The following is a 13,895-nucleotide window of genomic DNA, read 5'->3' as shown; positions in this document are numbered from 1 at the left end:
TTCACTGACATTTATTAAAAGCTTAATCTGGATAAAAATAACTATTAAAATAAAATTTTGGAGTCTGAGTCATTAATTATTTTTTTTAGTCTTTTTTTTTTTTAAGATTTTCTTTATTTATTTGACAGATAGAGATCACAAGTAGGCAGAGAGGCAGGCAGAGAGAGAGGAGGAAGCAGGCTCCCTGCTGAGCAGAGAGCCCCATGTGGGGCTCCATCCCAAAGCCCTGGGATCATGACCTGAGCCAAAGGCAGAGGCTTTAACCCACTAAGCCACCCAGGTGCCCCTGATTCCTTAATTATTTTAACCAACAAAAAAGGGAACAAGATTTCCATATTTAAAACCCTCTGGTTTTCTACTCAAAGGAGAGCTACTGTTAATCACTGTGAGGTTCTATGAGTATAGTTGTTTTATTTACAAGGTGGGCTGGAAGTATCCACTTCTCTTAATAGTGAATGGAACAATATAGTGGCAGTCAATTAGCTATCATTTCACTTGATGAATGAATAGAAAAATCTATTTAAAAACAACAGAGAAAAGTGGATACAAGAGCCATGTTGAAGGGTGTTGGGGTGGCTCAGACAGTTAAGCGGTTTAGCCTCTGCCTTCTGGTCAGAGCATGATCCCAGAGTCCTGGGATCAAGTCCCACATCTGGCTCCTTACTAAGCGGGGTATCTGCTTCTCCCTCTCCCTCTGCTTGCTGGCCTCCCTGCCTGTGCGCCCTCTTTCTCTCTCCCTCCCTCTCTCTCTCTTTGGCTCTCTCTTCTTCCCCCTTTCTCTCTTTCCCTCTCTGTCAAATGAAATCTTTAGAAAAAAAAAAAATCAAGAGTCGTGCTGAAGATCTTTGCTAAGAATATTGTCTGATGGTAGAAAGCTTTGTAGGTTTAGCTTACTTTATAAATGAAAAAATTCTATAGATAATAATAATTAAAATGCCTAATAGTTCTAAAATTCTGAGGCATGACACATGTAGTGAGCCCTTAAATTTTATTTTATTTTTTTTAAGATTTTATTTATTTATTTGACAGACAGATCACAAGTAGGCAGAGAGGCAGGCAGAGAGAGAGGAGGAAGCAGGCTCCCTACCGAGCAGAGAGCCCGATGTGGGGCTCCATCCCAGGACCCTGGGATCATGACCTGAGCCGAAGGCAGAGGCTTTAACCCACTGAGCCACCCAGGCGCCCCAGTGAGTCTTTAAATTTTATATACTGGTCCCCCAAGAAAGGAAGAACAATCAAATATAATAAAGAATAAAATATTGCTTACTTCTTTATATTCTTAATGTTCCATAACCACATGTGGGAAACATGAATTAATATATCTTAGGGGAAAACCATCTTGGACCTCTATTCAGGTTTTCCCTCAGCCTCTAATATCAGTCAAGCATGAGAGTACCCACAACATTTATCCTCCTACTACTCCTTAATGGTTATGGATGTTGCCTGAGGAACTCTACTGAATTGTCTTACTGTTCCTGAAATATCTATAAAAATCTCCCGTGTCTTCCCAAATAATTGAATAACTAATAAATTAATTAACATGTGTATATATTTTATATAAGATGCTCTCAATTCAAAGGAGAAAACAAAGTGAAGATAAAAATCAAATTAGAGGGACGCCTGGGTGGCTCAGTTGGTTGGACGACTGCCTTCGGCTCGGGTCGTGATCCCGGAGTCCTGGGATCGAGTCCCGCATCGGGCTCCCAGCTCCATGGGGAGTCTGCTTCTCCCTCTGACCTTCTCCTCGCTCATGCTCTCTCTCACTGTCTCTCTCTCAAATAAATAAATAAAATCTTAAAAAAAAAATCAAATTAGATCTCTTACAGACTTGATAAGTAGATCATAGACACACAGGATCTATAACATAAAGGAGTTATGGGGGCGCCTGGGTGGCTCAGTGGGTTAAAGCCTCTGCCTTCGGCTCAGGTCATGATCCCAGGGTCCTGGGATCGAACTCCGCATCGGACTCTCTGCTCAGCGGGGAGCCTGCTTCCTCATCTCTCTCTGCCTGCCTCTCTGCATACTTGTGATCTCCGTCTGTCAAATAAATAAATAAAATCTTAAAAAAAAAAGAAAGGAGTTATGGAGTGGGGTGCCTGGGTGACTCAGTGGGTTAAGCATCTGTCTTTGGCTCAGATCATGATCCCAGGGTCCTGTGATGGAGCCACGAGGCTCCCTGCTTTGTGGAGATTCTGCTTCCTCTCCTCTGCTCCTCCCCTGCTTGTGCTCTTTCTCTTGCTCATTCTCTCAAATAAATAAAGAAAATCTTTAAAAAAAGATAAAGGAGTCATGGAAGAATGCAGGTTTGATCTTTATCAAATAGTCTTCTATGGGAAATCATTATTAAAATCTTGGAAGGGTAATATATTTTATGCCTATCCTACTTATTGATGAAATGCTACAATAAAATAAAATAATAATAGTATGTAGAAAGTAAATGAAAAAAATTAATACAAATTTTAAAATGTATCCTCTTTATTAGAGAATCTGACACTAAAAGTTAATAATTATTTCCTTCTCAGAGGAAAAATTATTCAGAAAGTACAGACTATTGAACATAACTTTCTAAAAATTGTTTATATACATAATTATTGCTTTTTAAAAATTATTTAATTCCAAGTTTAAAATCAATGTAAAAATATTGTGTAATAAATCTTAAAGGTAAATTTTAAATCTTTAAATAATGTGGTTATTTATCATTATATGTAATTCTTCCATTTAAAAGTAAATTTTAAATCTTTAAATAACCACATTATTTAAATAACCACATTATTTAAAGATTTAAAATTTACTTTTAGCTGTGAAGTGTGTAAACCTGGTGATTCACAGACCTGTACCCCTGGGGATAAAAATATATGTTTATAAAAAATAAAATTAATAAAATTTACTTTTATTTATTTTTTATTTTTTTTTAAAGATTTTTTTTAATTTATTTATTTGACAGAGAGAGATCACAAGTAGACAGAGAGGCAGGCAGAGAGAGAGAGAGAGAGGGAAGCAGGCTCCCTGCCGAGCAGAGAGCCCGATGCGGGACTCGATCCCAGGACCCTGAGATCATGACCTGAGCCGAAGGCAGCGGCTTAACCCACTGAGCCACCCAGGCGCCCCTAAAATTTACTTTTAAATGGAAGAATTACATATAGTGATAAATAACCACATTATTTAACATACATACTCATTGAGCTATGTCAAGAATTTTTTTCCATAGGACACTTATGTAAAATTGAAAAGCAAGAACTGGTGATGTAAATTAGAAACAATACAGTTTGTTCTCAAGTTTCAGTAGTCATAAAACAATTATTTATATTTACATATTTTACCTAGAGAGCAAATTTTATCTGCCTTATTCGAATTTGTATTCTCAAGGGGGTCTATTTGTTTCCATGCTTTTGTAAAACTTTGAAATGCTTTGGAACTGTAGACAATTGTAAAAATAAGCAAACACAAAAAGTCACAGTGAGGATGCCTCAGTTCTAGAGAAGTGAAGATTCCCCAGTTTGTTGATGCATGTTCTTTTATATATATAAACATACCAATGCATGTACCAATGCATATATAAGTAAATACATAGAAAAAGGACAATTTAAATAGTCCATTGTCTTTTTGAAAACATGTGTTGTATTATCTGATAATCATGCTTAAATTCTACATTCAAAATAATACAAGTAACAAGGTATTGCTTATGCCAATATTAACTTTGGTGTCACCCACATAGCTGCTACCTGGCATCAAATACGGTTTCCCCACTTCGCAGTGTAATACCAGATGTAATACCAGAAACCATAGAACTGCTAGAAGAAAACATCGGGGAAAATTTCTTGACGTTGATCTTGGAAATGATTTTTTGGCTATGACATCAAAAGCACAGGCAACAAAAGCAGAAATAAGTAGGACTACAAACTTTTTTAGCTTTTTAGCTATTGCACAGCAAGTAAACAATAAAAAAGTGAAAGGACAACCTATAGAACAGGAAAAAATATTTACAAACCATACCAAAAAATATTTACAAACTATACATATAGTAAGAGGTTAGTATCCAGAATATGTAAGGAACCAATACAACTGTAGCAAATAATAACCTCATGAAAAATAGGCAGTGGACCTATATAGACGTTTAAAAAAAAAAAAGCATACAGATAGCCAACAGGTATATGAAAAGGTACTCAAAATCACTAACCATCAGGAAAATGCAAATGAAACTCACAATGAGATTTCACCTCACACCTGTTGGGATAGCTATTATTAAAGATAGAAGAGATATCAAATGCTGGCAAGAATGTGCAGAAAAGGAAATCCTTGTGCACTATTGGCTGGAGTGTAAATTGGTGCAGCTAATATGGAAAGCAGTATGCCGTTCTTTAAGAAATTAAAAATAAAACTTCTGTATAATACAGAAGTGCCACTTCTGCATATATATCCAAAGGAAATAAAATCAGTTTCTTTTCCAAGAGGCATCTGTACTCCCATGGTCATTGTAGCATTATTCCCAATAGCCAATACCCAAAATACAAAAACAACAAAAGTACTTGTCCACAGATGAATGGAAAAGATGTGATATACATACACAATGGAATATTATCCAGCCATAAGAAATTGTCATCTTTGACAATGTGGATGAACCTGGAGAATGTTATGCTATATGAAATAAGTCAAACATAAAAGGTATGATACCACTTATATGTGGAATCTAAAAGAGTCAAACTCATAGAACCAGAGAATAGAATGTTACTTACCAGGGCTTGGGGTTGGGAGAAATGGGAGAATGTTGGTAAAAGAGTACAAATTTTCAGTGATAGATGAATTTTCTGGGGATCTAACATGCAGCATGATGAATGTGGTTACTTGAAATTTGCTAAGAGAATAAATCTTAAGTGTTCTCATCATACATGGCAACTATGTGAGGTAATGGATGTGTTTATTAGCTCAATTGTGGTGATCATTTTACTGTATCTATCTATATATATATGTACACACACATATATATACACACACTCCCAGTTTTTTTTTAAGTTTTTATTTAAATTCCAGTAAGCATGCAATGTGATGTTAGTTTCAGGTGTACAAAATAGTGATTCAACACTGCCATATAATGCCCAGTGCTCATCACAATAAGTGCATTCCTAATCCCCATCACCTATTTAACCCATCCCCCCACCGACCTCCTTCCTGGTAACATGAGTTTGTTTTCTATAGTTAAGAGCCTATTTTCTGGTTTGCTTCTCTCATTTCCCACCCTCTCCCCTGCCCATGCTTGTTTGTTCTGTTCTTTAAATTCCACGTATGAGTAAGATTTCACTCTCCAAATTAAAACACCTTTGAGCAATGTGAAGAACCTTGGAGACTTGAAGTTGTCTTCTATTTCCATGACATCCTTTCCTGCCTTAATGGGAAGAGCTGCACCAGGTGCTTGTAACTACTGATGCTACAGACTAATGGTTGATGGGTATTCCTTCCCACTGTGAGCTGACATCATGATCAAACATCTAACAGATGGTGCCTGGGGACTATAATACCCGATATAGAAGTACATGACTTTCTGGAAGAGATTATGAATCCAAAATTAGTTCATTTCTCTGGATCCATCCTATACTTTAAATTTCTTTGCATATGAGGTGAGACATTTTCTTATTTTCTTAAGCCAGCTGATTTTGTGTGTGTGTGTGTGTGTGTGCACGCACGCGCGCGCATATGTGACTTGTATGGTAGCACAAGTCAAACTAAAGGATACACCTTCAAAAATTTTGCTTCTTAGATAAAAAGTTATCATTTCTAAAGTATATAAGTGTTGTGCTCTAATTAGCTCCAAATAATATCTTAGCAATAATACAAATAAGATCTAAGTATTCTCTAGGCATTAACTTATATTTCCTTTTAGAAATTCTGGACTTGATAGAGAAAAACTAAAATCCAAATCTAGTATATCTGACCGTGGATCCAAACCTGTTAGACACTATGTGATCTGCTTCAAATCATAGAACTTACATGGCTTTTCCCAGGGGACACAATTTTTTCACATTTTTAATCTTCTAATGGGACATCTTATTTCTACTAAAATATCACCTGTGAGGGCGCCTGGGTGGCTCAGTGGGTTAAAGCCTCTGTCTTTGGCTCAGGTCATGATCTCAGGGTCCTGGGATCCAGCCCGGTATCGGGCTCTCTGCTCAGCAGGGAGCCTGCTTCCCCCACCCCCGCCTGCCCCTCTGCCTACTTGTGATCTCTGTCAAATAAATAAGTAAATCTTAAAAAAAAAAAAGAAATCACCTGTGACAAAGCACATACAGTTTCACAAGGAAGACTTTTCTGTTGATGGATAGTATCAGTTCTGAAAAGGGAGGAACAGTTCTTCCTTATATTGAATTCAAATTCAGTTCTTGACTTATTTATTCTAGTTCCATAACCATGAGAGACACAGGACAAGTGCACCTTTAATTCACATAGCCTCAACAATTAGAAAACATTGGGCAGGTCCTCCTGAATCTTTTCTTCTCTTAGTTTATACCACTAAATGGTGAATTTTTATGCATTTGTCTATACTCGTGTGCAAAGAAGCAGGAAACTGAGAGATCCACTGTTTCAGAAAATCCACATTCTGTTTTATTGCAAGAAATTATATATTCAGTTTGGATATATATGGTTTATATTATCTCTGAAAAGTAACCTGGTTTGGATCGTAAATTTTAAGGTCACCCCTTTTTTTGCTAACCTTTAGAAATAATCTCTTTAATCTGTCTTAATACTGATGACAATTTTAAGAGTTAATGAGGGCACATATGTGAAAATTTTAAGGTTATTGGGAGCTTTTAAATTTGTACTAATATAGTTGATAAGTAATGGATTATCCACACTTTGGAACCTAAATTTTATTATAATTTGGGGAATCTCTTTAAGAATAAAATAACACATAATTATAAGATTAGGTATGAAAATGACTTAATTTAGTAGGGGCCTTGATAAATGAGGGGTACTATAGCTTAAGATGCATTCAGTTTGTTAAATCTAGCTTTGAACTTAAAGTGCTGCTCTCTGAATCAACAATGAAGACCTACAAACTAAAAAAAAAACCCACAAAAAACTAACAACCTACAAACTCGCCAATGAAAATTTGGTATTTGTTTCTATTTAAGTTTCTTAAGGTAGAATTGCTAACATGGCCAGATAGACTATAACATCCATAGGTGATTTTCCCTGAACATGTAGCATAAGGAAAAAAATCATAGCTGTCTGAAATGTGTTGGCTGAAATGAAGAAATAAGAGAAGTATTTATTTGGAATTTTAGTAAGTATGTCTAATTTAAATGAAGTGCACACAACTTTTTTCTTAATTGCTAAAAATAGATAAATTTAAATTAACAATTTTATATATTCCTTTTAATAATTTATGACAGTAGGAACCATTTTATTTGCTAGCTTTTTAAGAGCAAGATTATAAGGAAAAAAATCTTCAGTTATTTCTGTAGAAAGGAGGAAAGTGGGAGGATGAGAGGCATTTTAATAAATTGGCATTAAAAAAATCTCACACAGTTGACTATATGGTTTATTTAAGTTCCCAGGGCCTGTTTTGTTACATTTGAAACAGAGAAGCTAAGGACTATATATTTATTATATGGAATTGAGTGTATGTGAGATAACTGGAAAAATCTCTGTGTACGAAAAGAAGGTGTTAATTTTCACCCTCTCTAGGTAATACAGATGGGTAGCTCAGAATAGACCACGGAACCCAAAGTGATTTGCAATCATCTGAGCTAACCTGTGGACAATGCAAATCAATATCGGGGCCTCATCAGCTTGGTAGAAAACCTTTAAAGGTGACTTGTAAGGGGAATTGTCAAAATTCCTTCAACTGGAGCGAGAAATGATGAATGTTCGTGATAACTGTGTAAAGGGAGCCCATTCAGTACCCTATTTAGTATAAAACTCACTTTTTCCTTTGTGCTTCAAACTAATAAGGTTTTAAATACCCCTTTCAGCTCCTCTAATCGGAGAATTCAGGACACATTTTGCCACAGTTGAGGGATCTTTAACAATTCCCTCAGTCACTTACCTTTAAAGGTTACCAGGCAGTTGCATTAAAACTCAAGTTTTTAAAGGTTCCTACAATTCCTATTATTTATCTCATCAAAGGATCATTTATTTAAAGAAATGAAATCACACAACCCTTCTTCCTGCACTGTGGTTAGTGCTTTTGGTATTTTGAAAGATTTTTTTTGAACAGATGGGATATTTTGCTTAGGGAAAACTTACATTTGCTAGCTTTTTTTAAAACATATTTTCAAGATTGTCAAAACATTACAAAATCATTAGGAGACTCCCATGTTAGAGTCTTGTCAGACATTTCATTATAAACTTACATTAGGATTCCAGCTATTTTAAATCACCAACAGCTTCAGCCAAGCACAATCTGTTAGTGAAGTTGAAATTTGTTTGGGGAATGTTGTAAATGAATTGCTATAGTTGTAGTTCAAGAGTGTCAAAATTAGTTTGCTGATAGAGCTCTGTGAAATTAGACTGGAACCATAAATCAAGGAGAGCTACTAATTCTCTGAAATTCAGTGGCGTATTGGGAATAATGTAGTTTGTGATCAATTCTTTCTTATCATAAGGTATTCCACCAAAGTAAAGTAAGAGGAGGCTAACTATAACCAGATTTGTCATCAAATATGTAAGTGTATTTTAGCTTTTAATTGTTTATGTGTATATGATGTTAAGAAAATATATACATCTTGCTTTTCAATTGAGGACATTCAGTTTTTACTTCCTGTCAATAAACTATGCAAAAGAATGCAAATAAGTGCTGTCCGATACAGATAAATTCGGTATTTTATCACCGTGCTGAAGCTAAGTTATACAACTATTTTAAAAAAGAATACTACATTTTAGTGGTTTTATAACAACAAAAGTTTAATTCCTGTTGCTAAGTGTGCTTTTTACTCAGCATAAGCTCCATGTTCTCTTCACGCCAGAACTTAAATGGTAAAGAAGCAACTATTATCTAGGACCCTTGGCATTTTGAAGTCAAAGGGAAAATAGCAACGGGAAACTATATGATAGCTTTTCAAATTTACCTCCCATTGGACAAAGCAAGCCACAGGACAAGCCTGAAATCAGTGTGTGGAAAAGACAGTTTTCCTTTTGAAAGTTTTGATGTGTGTGTTTTTTTTTGGGGGGGGGATAAATATTTTGAAAAAACAGTGCAAACTACTACAAAATGTAGAAGGATATAAATTTACTGGGGAAATAATTTCTGGATATTAATTCATAGATTAAGATGAGGAGAAGTTTCTTTTCTCCTATTGGATTAGCTTTTCATTTAGTTTTCATTTATCTTTTCAGTTTGAGTTAGGATCTCAAGCCAAGATCCTAGGATTAATGAAACATTCATATACCCTCAGATCTCTATAATTGCATTACAATTATGTAAAACTTTTCAGACTAATGAATTATTCTGGACTAAAGAAAATCCAGCTTTATAGTAATTTTTATAAAAGACATTTCAATAGTAAGAAAAATAGTAGGAAAGCATTTTAGTTTCAAGCTGGATTGGTGTTCTAATTCTAATCTCAAATTTTTACAAAGGGACATAAAATATATCCACTTAAGACACAACATTTGTACTATATAGAAATGTCAATTAGCAGTTCATAAATTCATTTCTAGGTCATAAAAATAATGCTGGTTTTGACTTATAAATTCAAATTGTGTAGGCATTTAGAGTTTATGGAGTCTATCTACCTGTGCTAAAATAAAATAAAAACAGCATGGTTAGGAGAGATTTCTGATCTAATAGAATTGTATTTTAATTAATTTTAATCTCTGAGATGTTTAAGGTATGTCTTAGCTTCTCTTTCAGTTGTGTTACTTGTAAATTGGAAATAGTAAGGCTTTTTCAAGATTATCTGGTGAGATACATGCTCAATTTAAAGCAAAACAAAACAAAATTACCTTACTCTCTTTTCTTCTTCAGTATACCCCATTAGGAAAAGGAAATTTTTAGCAAATGAGAATTATCTTGTGGGGGAGTATATTCCTGTAGAGATCCATATGTAGTCTGTTTTGCAGAGAAACATATCCCAGGGATAGTAATTTGAATTCATGAATGAATTCATAGATGGCACCTTTCAAGAAAGATACAAAGTAAGGAACATATTTTTTACTTTCTCCCATGAGGTAAATACTATTCAACATTAGTGTGAAATGAAGAACAAGTAATAATATCTGAGCAGGTATGATAGCTGGACAAATGCATCTCTGGTTTTCCTCAAGTTAAGTAAAGGAGTTAAATTTATTATTTCTATGCTGTGTATTTTTCAAAACCACACAGGATGTACAAAATTGCAATTCAAAGTCAAATGCCATTGTATTAGCTACAAATCTACCTACTTACATTGGCACATGGACTACAGAGTGCCTTATATTAAGAGCTGGAATTCTAAGGGTTTGTTTACCTTTCATTGTACAAATTTAGAAAGATGGTATATTGCAACTCTCTATAGTTCATGAATTATTATTATTGTCTACTTTTAATCCCTTAAGGATATTTTAAATTGGGCCTTTTAAGAGATTATGAGTACTTATGCAATAGTTTGATATTTCTGGATTGAAACACAATGAGAAAAACTACAAACGAAAGAATTTTTATGAATTAACATATGGTAGTCATTGTTTTACAGAAGGGACATAAAAATTATATTCATTTAACTTTTGCAACTATAAGAATCCAGTTATGCAGTTTTTACCCCTCAGAATGAATACATTTTAAGTCTTCAAAACCTCTCAACCCATGTAAAGAATTGAAAAAAAAAAAAATCCAATGAAGCATTGAAATCCATTAATGTTTCTTTCTAAGAGCTAATTTAAAGAGGCACTTATCATATTGTTAGTTCCCATCAGTGACTAATTTTACATTATTAGTCATTTTGCAGTAAAAGGAGTGAGTGCAAAGACCTAACAATGGTTGTATAATTGGGAATGAAGTTCAAATCTAAAACTCAGTGCAGCTCCTTCCAAGCCTCAATAAGTGATTTAATTTTATTTGAAGTATAAGCAGGTATCTAACATAAAGTTCAGTGACTTTTATCCCCCTCCATGCTTTCACTGTTAATTAGATTGTCAAACGTAAACATAAGTTCACTAATTGCGTATTTTCTCTAAATTATGGGAATTGAATATTTTTAAATTGAAAAGCTTAATAAAGATAAATAGCAATACCTTTGCCTTTTTGTGTGCTTCATTAATGTGTGTTGGGTATATTTGTGTTTTAACAATTGCTGTGGTAATTACTCTGTTTAGTGAACAGTAAATCTTGTGTAAAGAAACAGGATATTAAGCTCTGTCATTGCTCTTACTCAATAGAGGCAAAATTCTTTCTGAGAATGACTATACAATATATATAAGGCAATAATTTTTTCTCTTGATTTTCTTCAAACTGGCAATAGAAAATTTAATAAATTTGGTATTTAATTCTGCAATAAAAATTCAGAGTTAAGCCGTGAAAAATTTAATTACTTAAGAAACAAAATTAATTGGATTTTACCCTTAATCATCTAATAGCACAACATTTGAGACATTCTTACATATTTCATAAAACATTTCATGAAGGCAAAGGGCAAATATATGAGATAGAATGGAAAGAATGAGAAAATAGATGAAATATAATGTTTAAGATGTGTTTTGACACTTCATTTTTATGATAATAATGTGTCTTCATATCTTTTACTTAACTTTGTAATTTAATTTATACCAGTATTCGCCCATCTGGCGGCTTCTAAAGGACAAAGTCATCTGTTACTAGAATTCTCAGGATATTATTTAATTAAAGTTTTATGATTAATACCAAGCAGGAAAAAAAAATTCCTGGCATTTTCCTAATTGTCCTATAAGAATGACAAACACAATTATGTATCTATATTCATTCTTAATTTGCTTCCTTTCTTAAAATTAGAAACTGTAGGATAAAAAGGTCATTTAACTCTCAAATATAAAATCAACATGTCACGAGAAGTCATTTTTGATTATTTAAAAAAAGAAGTGTAGCTATTTTCTATTAGTAAAATTTCATTTAGTTTGAATTTATGAGTATATATTGGAAAATTCAGACAAAAATTAAGAACAGTATCATATGCAGATGCTTCATTTAAGAATAATTTAATGTCCTTCATGTTCTTTTAACTCATGTTCTAACGTTTACATATCAAAGTAAAACTGGATTCTCTTTAGAAGTTCACTTGAAAAAGATTTTAAATACGTAATTTAAATTTTTCCAAGTCATGCCAGCCTGTGAGTATTTTAGAATAGTAGTTACAGCACAAATTTTATTGTCTCTCGTCTCATTTACTGTTACAGGAAATCAGCCCCGTGCTGAGACATCTAGTTATGTTAATCTCCAGTCACTGTTATATGTGTGTTAAAACCCTCCAGATCTAGCAATAATCACCACTTTGCTGTAGCCATTTTCTCCTCCCCTTTACTGACTGTATTATTGATGAATTCCAATACAGATGCTACATAAATGCTCTTCGCTTCCATCAGAAATTCTGATGCTTATGGTGAAATGGAATCAATGCAGAAGGTATAATCATTGATGAAAGACTCTACAGGACTAAAAGAAGTAGAAAGGGGCGCCTGGGTGGCTCAGTCGGTTAAAGCCTCTGGCTTTGGCTCAGGTCATGATCCCAGGGTGCTGGGATTGAGCCTGTACATCAGCCTGTCTGCTCAGCAGGGAGCCTGCTTCCCTGCCTCTCTGCCTACTTGTGATCTCTGTCTGTCAAATAAATAAATTCAATCTTAAAAAAAAAAGGATTAGGAAGATCACCCTCTCATTTTCTCTTTTTTTTGCACATTACTGACTTCGAATCTGAGCATCTCCAATTGCATCCTCAGTGTTTCTCCTTAGAGAAGTAAGTTCAGCAGCAGCCGAGTCGGTCTCCGCCAATCGTTCATCTGATGAGCCTTCCTTCTTCTTTTCTCTACTTTCGGCAACACAGAGAACTCTTCTCTTCTGACCTCTCATCTGTTCATCAACCAAAGCCAACTATAAGTGAATTGTTAAACTCCACTCACCCAAACAGCATAATTGTATAAAACAAAGAGCACGTGCTTACCACAGCAGCCCATATACTACAATTGGAACAACACAGAGAAGATAAACATGGCTTCTTGCGTAAGGATGACATATAAATTTGTGAAGCATTCCGTATTAAAATTTTTTAAGAAGTTGAAAAATAAAACACTGATTTAATTTTGAGGAAGAAAAATCCATCTGTGATTTCAGGTTTTAGCTACAGTATGAAAAGAACTTGGATATTAGCACTCCTGTGCTTACACCAAGAAAAGAGGTTAAATTGAAATTTGGTGACTTTCTTAGACTCATTGGAAATTTGTGATTCCCATGGCACATGAACACTCCAAATTCTAGAGAGAGTGCAAGTATGGAGAATCGCATCAGAGATAGGCTTACCTAGAGTAGAAGGTACAGAAACCATAAACTGGTAGGACAGCTTATATAGTCACTTTGGTGACTTGCTGGAGGTTGAGGGTGGATTAGCATGAACTGGGCACACTGGTGAAAGCTACAGTAGTAGATGGGCCTTCATAATTTTGTAGATTTTACCCTTAGGAACCCACTAAATTTTAATAGTGAAGAAACAAGAAAAATCCCTATTCCTGGCTGGGCAGGAGAAATGTAACCATTTTGAAATGCATATAGATAATTCCACAAAACAAAGGCCTACTCTGTGGGAGTGGGAGGAGGTAACATTTTATCAGAGCCTTATCCTACCTGGAGGGAGAACAATTTTACAGCTGTAGGCCAACTTAGCCAAACTGTTTCAAATAAGGGGAAGGAAAGTGCAAGGCTTGGAAACACTTGTGAAGGTCAAGCCAGGAACCCAGTTCTACTA

At 34.7% G+C, this 13,895-nt stretch overlaps 1 non-coding gene across 1 annotated transcript; it reads left to right on the top strand.

Annotated features, from left to right (window-relative positions):
* Positions 1 to 13,089: 13,089 nt before the first annotated feature.
* On the top strand, positions 13,090 to 13,197 carry LOC125096605 (U6 spliceosomal RNA). Its single transcript, XR_007126283.1, has one exon. It is a non-coding gene; the product is annotated as a U6 spliceosomal RNA (small nuclear RNA).
* Positions 13,198 to 13,895: the final 698 nt, after the last annotated feature.

This window comes from Lutra lutra, chromosome 3 (genome assembly GCF_902655055.1).
Source record: "Lutra lutra chromosome 3, mLutLut1.2, whole genome shotgun sequence".
In the NCBI taxonomy this organism is placed as follows: domain Eukaryota; kingdom Metazoa; phylum Chordata; class Mammalia; order Carnivora; family Mustelidae; genus Lutra; species Lutra lutra.
This window is presented reverse-complemented; position numbering and strand designations above follow the sequence as displayed.